Below are 7,462 nucleotides of genomic sequence, written 5' to 3' on the forward strand. Positions count from 1 at the left end.
GGGAATGGAGTTCAGCTTCTTTTTAATAACTGGCTCAAATAACCAAATATGTTGCAGTAAGTGTTTTTATGTTTATTCCCAACATACTTCATACATATATGTGCCCAGAAAGTTTGCAAGACTCTCCACTGTTTGGCCACAATCCCCATTTTGCTGATTAAGACACAAGACATTGTTTCTTATTTTTAGCAGCTCTAACTCTGCCTGCCAAGAGCAAATGATTAATCAGGTCCTTAAAATGACTTAACAGCTGTAAATCAAGTAGTAATTTTAAGAAGCAGAGCTCATGGACAAAATAGCTGTTTCATTTGCCAGGGAGCAGAAAGATATATTTAGTCACCTCTGGATGCTAACATTGCCTCCATCAGATCCTTTAGAAGGTCAAGCTGATTATTCCTCAGGTCTTGTCTGCATGTTGCTGCTGAAAAAATCTCACTGCAACGTGCATAGAGTCCTAGTTTTTTCAGGATTTCCGAGTATCACAGCCACAAGTCTCTTTGAACCTGGACCAGGTTCCCAATGCCCAATGTGGGGCATTTCCCCACATTTCTGTCTGTGTGTCTGAGCTTCACTCTTCATATGTCTCTCTGAGGCTGTTGTTACTGCCTGCTTTCCATGCTGCTCCTTGCATCTTTACTTCTGCTAAATCTGTTACCTAAGATCAAACAAGCAAATCTGGCTGAAAGTAATCATTTTTGTCCAGAATTACCTGTATGTCTCCTTATCTTGTATCCCAGTACTCATGATTATTCTGAGGGCTCATTTCTGGCTATCTCAATGCCAGGTTCAGCAGGTTATTTCAGGGTCACTTCACAGAAAACCATTTCCAAGGCGTCCATGGTACACCAGTGACATGCACTTCTCTGAGTGGGAACGACTGTGCTTACAAATGTGACCAGGGCAGAAATTTAGAGTACTCACTTAGAATGGTGAATGGCTGAAGATGGAGAAGAGTTGCTATGTATCTACTGTCCAGCAGTATTTGCCATAACCAAATTACCTGTTACAGCTGACCCTCAAATGAGGGCTTATACCATATTCTGATTATTTTGCAGCTGACTTTTGTTTGAATGGCCTGCTTCTCCACCTAGCAGGGCCAATGAAGCATCTCTGTATTCTTTAGTGTCAAGCTAATCTTATGTCAAGGAAAATGAGATTTTATATTTTATGTGTTCTGCAATACATCCACTGCAAAGCTTTTAGCAATGATTTTGAAACTCCTTTTTAACACCTCTAGAAGGCTAAAAATCTAGAAAACCTCAAAAATATATTTTTCAGACCATGTTGATGTCATTTGGACCACAACATTCCCTAATCAAACGCAACATGGCCCATAGTGACACAATGGAAAAAGTCTCAGTTGGAATTAACATCTACATCAAAATAACCTGCTCACAGTTAGAGTTTAAGCTGGACAAATATTTGAAAAATTATGCCTTTGCCATATCTTCATTCTGCAGTTACCTTCACTCCAGCCTTGGAAACACACTGCAGGTTATAGGGCATGCTCTGAGCTCACAGGGAGAAAGAGAAGCTTCAACACAGAGAACTTGCAGGCAATGCAAAATCCAGGCCATCATCAGAGTCAGACACTGTCTTTACTAGGAGTGCAAAAAGTCAACTTTTTTAAGCAAGTTTATAACTGTGTCTGTAATTCTACGAGAATGAAAATTGCCTGAAAAAAAAATACGGAATAATTCTGTAGCAAATATGAACTAGCATAGTCTGACTGAAGCCTGTGGAGTTATCCCAGTTTACAACAGGTTAAGATCTGGCCTCAGCTGGACATTTGCATGCATAAATCAAGTAATTGCATGCACAAACTGATAGTTATTTTGATTTGCATGTAAGTGTTCATACTAATTAGCAAGAGCACTATTGAACTAATGCTTATCATAGTTTTTTCATGTGCAAACAGATGTATTTGCAGACTCTGAAGACTTTGTTAATAGTAACAATGTGGGAAGGAGAGAAGAGGCCTCTTACACACTGAATAGTCTCTTTTCTTCTTTCTTTGCCTTTGCTCCTTAAGTCTGTTCTTATATGAAAACCCCTTTTATTAAAAAAACTACTGGACCTTTGGGAACAAGTTAGCCAGAGAAAGAGAAAAAAATCTTACCATGTCTGTTTATGACATTTCTGTGTCAGTTTTACATTGACATTAAATATGGGTCAGTCTCAAAGGATATCACACATCAAACTTACTACAGAGTGCATATTTCTATGGTGAAGCATTGCAAAGCAAGCAATGAGTCACACTCAGGAGAGAAAAAGAGGCAGGTTTTAGACAGAAGGGAAAGTAATCCAAGCGAACCCAAAATGTACTTGCAAGAAATGAATGTAAAGTGCATTAGTTTCGATCAAATTCTAATTAAGTTCAAAGGATGAAGAGGTAACACTCAGCAAGCTGTGAAGTTAAGTTTGCACCACAGCTTTTCAAAAGCTTGAGTCTTCTCAGACCTTGGATTAAGAGATCAGGCAACTGTGAGGGATGCCAAACTTCAAGGTTCTTCAAAGTTTAAGGGTACTTGAACACAAGAATTCAGACTAGCCCAGTTCCAGAAAGAGAACTAATCAGTGAGAAGCAGGGAGAGAGAATACATGAAGTAATGTGTTTCAACTAATCTGTTACAGAAACCAATCCCAGACAGGTAACATATTTCCAAAAAAAAAAAAAAAAAAAAATCTGCCCATATGGTCACATTTCTCAAGAATCAAAAAAAAATTCTTAAATTCATCAAGAGATAGAAAAGAGAAGACAGGAATTTGCAAAAGGCAAAACGTTTTATTTTGTTATTTTAAGCTGAAACTTTCTGTTTCAAAACAGTATTTTCAGTTCAAGCTGAGCTTCAGCTTTTAAAATGTCACTCAAAAAGAGCTGAGTATTTAAAAAAGGAAAAGAAAGAACTTTGGGTACCACTAAACAATTTTTATAGCCATTAAATTTTTAATAACTGAAAAATAAACTAATTTTCTGATTTGGACTGATTTTGAGCTATATGTAATTTCCTTATTTTGTGGTTCAGCTCCCAGACTAAAAATTGACATTATTTTCAGTATCTTTAATTCTGTATTCCAGTCTGAACTGATAAATATAAAATAATATACTGAATTGATAATAAAAATTTTAAAAAAGAAAATATAAAATATAAAATGTAAAATAGGTTGCTCTTCTGGAGTTAAAATACAAAGCTAGAGTGGGAGAAGAGAAATTGTGTCATCTGAAATGTCCTAACAAGGGCAGTGTGATTCTGCCCTCCAAACCAATCACTTCCAGTTCTGTGTGACCAGCAGTTCTGTGCACACAGACTACAGATGCATGCAGCCTGGGAGAGTGTTTTAAAAAATGGTCACTGCCTGGTTGACAGATTGCAATACACATTTCTGTCAGGGGAGATGAGGCCATGGAGAATGACTTCCATGACATGTTCATGGCCTCTTATTTTTCTCCTCTTCATTTCACAACTCTTTTATAGTTCTTGCTGTGATCTAGAGGATGAGATTTTGAATTAGTATTTAGCACTCAGTGGTAAACTATTTTTTCTTTAATTTCCTGATTATAGCTTACTGGCACAAGACTTGGAGCTGCAATATAAAACATCTCTATCTCTGGTGTTTCTGTCATTGTCTCCTTTATACATGTATAACTGCTGGTCTTTTCCATAGTATCTGTGCTTCCTGTCACAGGAATGCTGTAAGTGAATAGATGGTGTAAGTTCCATGGACAACTAGGAAGAAAAGGGACTTGCAGGCATTAGGGAAGGCAAGACAGTACCACTCCCAGTCTTCAGAATTTAAAGATTCTGTGCTTGTGATGTGGCCTTGTTAGGATGTGTTTTCTTTACAGTTGTCTTCCTCTTGTTCTGTGCAATACTTCTCACAGCGGCATCCTGTAAATTAAGCTCTTTGAGCTACCACAATGTTGACAGCACAGTAACACAAATGGCCCAAAAACTGCAATATTTTACATATATATGCTTTATACAAACTTGATAATATTGTCAATCTGGGGAGGACATCCGCTTTATTTTCAATAAAGAGAATGTTAAAACTCAAAAAATCCACAAAAGAATTACAAGATACAAGTCAAACACAGTCAGCAAACATAGAGACAACATGTGTAACTCCTGGGGTATGCAGAGGCATATTCCCTTTTTTCCCACCCATATAACCTCAAAGAACAGGACAATTCATAAACTCCTCAGAAGCAGAAGGAGGAGGGAAAAGCTAGCAAAAATCTGTTTGGTGTAGATGAGCACCGAGGTGTCTTAGGGAGGAAACAACCTTCAATATCAATTTGAAAGTGAAAAGAAAATAATGCAGAAGAAATACAGACCATATGGCATCATGCATTGTCATTTGCTAGCCCTAGCTATAATAATTCCTATGACCATCATTCCTCATATTTAATTAATTCTTATGTGGAAATAATGTTACATTTGGGTGATTAGATGTTAAATGCTGACCTGTTAAAAACAGTTGAAAACAACATTTGTTTTTGTAGTTCTGTGACTTCATCCTGCAAATACTTCTGCTTTTGTACATGAAAGAAAGATATCTTTTCCTTTGGGTACCTGAAGCAGATTGATACCAAGTCCCTGTTGACTTCTTAGAAGCAGAAGTGTTCAGAGTAATTGACCTCTCACTGAAACTGCCAGGAATACACTGACAGACAGTGTTCCAAGACATTTTGATGGAGTGATAGGTTGTTAGCAAACATTGCCCAGATGCCTTGCTTGAAGGATGCTGTTTTTAAAGATTCCAGAAAGCTTTTTTCCTCCTTCTTCAGGTGATGGGTGGCTTTGGTGATATGAGGTCTGCACAGAATCAGGGGATTATAAAATTATATAATCATACAATAGTTTGTGTTGGAAGGAACCTTTAATGGTCATCTAGACCCTGCAATTAGCAGGGACATCTTCAAATACATCTGGTTTCTCAGTGTGCCTTTCAACCTGACCTTGAATGTTTCCAGGGATGGGGTATCCACCCCTACTCTGAGCAATCTGTTCCAGTGTTCTACTACCCTCAGTGTAACAAACCTCTTCCTTGTATCTAGTCTTAATCTACTCTCTTTTAGTTTAAAATCATTATGCCTTGTCTTATAGCTACAGACCCTACTAAAAAGTTTTCCTCATCTTTCTTGTAAGGCCCCTTTAATTATTGAAAGGTGGTTGTAAGGTCTCTCCAGAACTTTCTCTTAGGAAACAGAAACATATAGGAAACATAGGAAACATAATCTAGTTTTGTGATGGTTTTTGTGGCCCTCCTCTGGATCTTCTCCAATGTGTCCATGTCTTTCCCATCTGAGGACTCTGGAGTTGGATGCAGTACTCAGCTGGGGTTTCACAAGATGGATCTGTACTTACGGGTGCTCTGTATTAAAAAATGTATTTTCAGATTTTCACCAAGCAGTAATTTGCACCTGGATTTGTCCCATCTTATACAGGTTCCTTAGTGAAAGCAGTAGAAGAGATTAGGCAATATTACCTGTGTTTCTCCAGTGCGTGCAGTCTGTGTGTTGTGCATCTTGCTGTGCACAGTATCTTCCTGCATATATGAACCACATCTACTAGTGAAGCTGTCTCATTCATGGAACTCCCTTGCTCTTCAAATGGAGATGATGTTGAGTTTTTTCAAGTGAGTTATGCTTCTAAATAGTGAGTATTTCAAAGATATTTAGAATAGAGTTGAGATAGGTGGGTCCTGTTCAGGATTCAGGATTGATTTTCTGTATTTCCCCTATCCTGAAGGACTCAGGTTGAGGGTGTATCTAATTATTCATGTGAGACTGACTGTGAAGGGTGTTTTCAGGCAAGCCATATAAATTAATAAACATAAATGTGTTTATTAAGAATGTGCAGATTTACACCTCCCTTCACATCTTGGAAAATATTTCACTGTCACAAAGATAAATTGCCTTCTGAGTAGAAGGAAATAAATTCTAGTTTATATCTGTATTCTTTAAAACACTGGAGACTTTCTCAAAACACTTCAGCTCATATTTCAGCAACAGCCTTTTGGATAAAATTGGAACTCAATTTAGCCACTGTGGTAAAAGAAACAAACAAAAAAAATTCTATAAATACACTGGCTGCAAAAGGAGGGCTAAGGAACAGCTCAATCTTTTGCCAGATACAGAGGGTAGAATAGCATCCAGGCATAAGGAAAATGCTGAGGTGTCTAATGACTTCTTTGCCTCAGTCTTTAATACCAAAACCACTTGTTCTCAGGTTACCCAGCTCCCAGAGATGGAAGTTAGTGGTGGGGAAGAAAGAAGAAAGGATTAAGCCTGTTATGCCAATTAGACACCCACAAGTGTATGGGTCCAGATGGGGTGTGAGAGTAATGAGGGAGCTGGTAAAAGAAATGCCACATCATTTCCAACCATTTACCAACAGTCCTGGTTGACAGGAGAAGTGCCAGCTGACTGGAAATTAGCAAATGTAGTGTCCTTCTGTAAGAAGGGTCAGAAGCATCACCCAGGGAACTACAGGCCTGTCAGCCTGATCTCAGCACCAAGGAAGGTCATGGAGCAGATCATCCTGAGTGCCATCACACAGCATGTGCAGGACAGCCAGGGAGTCAGGCGCAGTCAGCACAGGTTTACAAAAGGCAGGGCCTGTTGACCAGCTTGATCTCCTTCTACGATGGGGTGACCCACTCAGCAGATGAGAGAAAGACTGTGGATGTTGCCTACCTAGACTTTGGTAAAGCATTTGACACCACATCCCACAGCATTCTCCTGGAGAAACTGGCTGCTCATGGCTTGGACGGGTGTAGCCATTGCTGGGTGAAAAACTCTCTGGGCTGGCCAGGCCCAGAGAGTGGTGGTGAATGGAACTGAACAGAGCTGACACCCAGCCACTACTGTGGGGTTCCCCAGGGAAGAGTGTTGGGGTCAGTCCTGTTTAATATCTGTATCGATGATTTGGCTGAGGTGGTTGAGCTCACCCTCAGTCAGTTCACAGATGATGCCAAGTTAGGTGGGAGTGTTAATCTGCTGAAGGGTAGGAAAGCTCTGCAGGGAGATCTTTGATGGGCTGGATTCATGGGCTGACAACAAGTGCATGACATTCAATGAGTTCAGGGTCCTGGGCTCAGATCACAGCAACCCCCAGGTGGCACTACAGGCTGGGGGAAGAGTGGCTTGAGAGCTGCTCAACAGGAAGCAACTTCAGGGTGCTGAACATAAGCCAGCAGTGTGTCCAGGTGGCCAAAAAGGCCAATGGTATCCTGGCTTGTGTCAGCAATGGTGTGGCCAGCAGGACCACAGCAGTCACTGTGCCCCTGTACTCAGCACTGGTGAGGCCACACCTCAAATCTGGAGCTCAGTTTTGGGCCTCTCACCACTAAAAAACATTGAGGTGCTGGAGAGTGTCCAGAGAAGGGCAGTGGAGCTGGGAAAGTGCCTGGAGCACAAATCTTACAAGGAGTGGCTGAAAGCTGGTGTTGTTTAATC

General features: G+C 40.0%; 1 long non-coding RNA gene across 1 annotated transcript; it reads right to left on the reverse strand.

Annotated features, from left to right (window-relative positions):
- Positions 1-515: 515 nt before the first annotated feature.
- LOC135287388 (uncharacterized) lies at positions 516-6,831 on the reverse strand. Its single transcript, XR_010351083.1, has 3 exons — positions 6,701-6,831; positions 1,465-1,601; positions 516-655 (listed from the first exon to the last, which is right to left on the reverse strand). It is a non-coding gene; the product is annotated as an uncharacterized LOC135287388 (long non-coding RNA).
- Positions 6,832-7,462: the final 631 nt, after the last annotated feature.

This window comes from Passer domesticus, chromosome 1 (assembly GCF_036417665.1).
Source record: "Passer domesticus isolate bPasDom1 chromosome 1, bPasDom1.hap1, whole genome shotgun sequence".
NCBI classification, from domain to species: Eukaryota; Metazoa; Chordata; class Aves; order Passeriformes; family Passeridae; genus Passer; species Passer domesticus.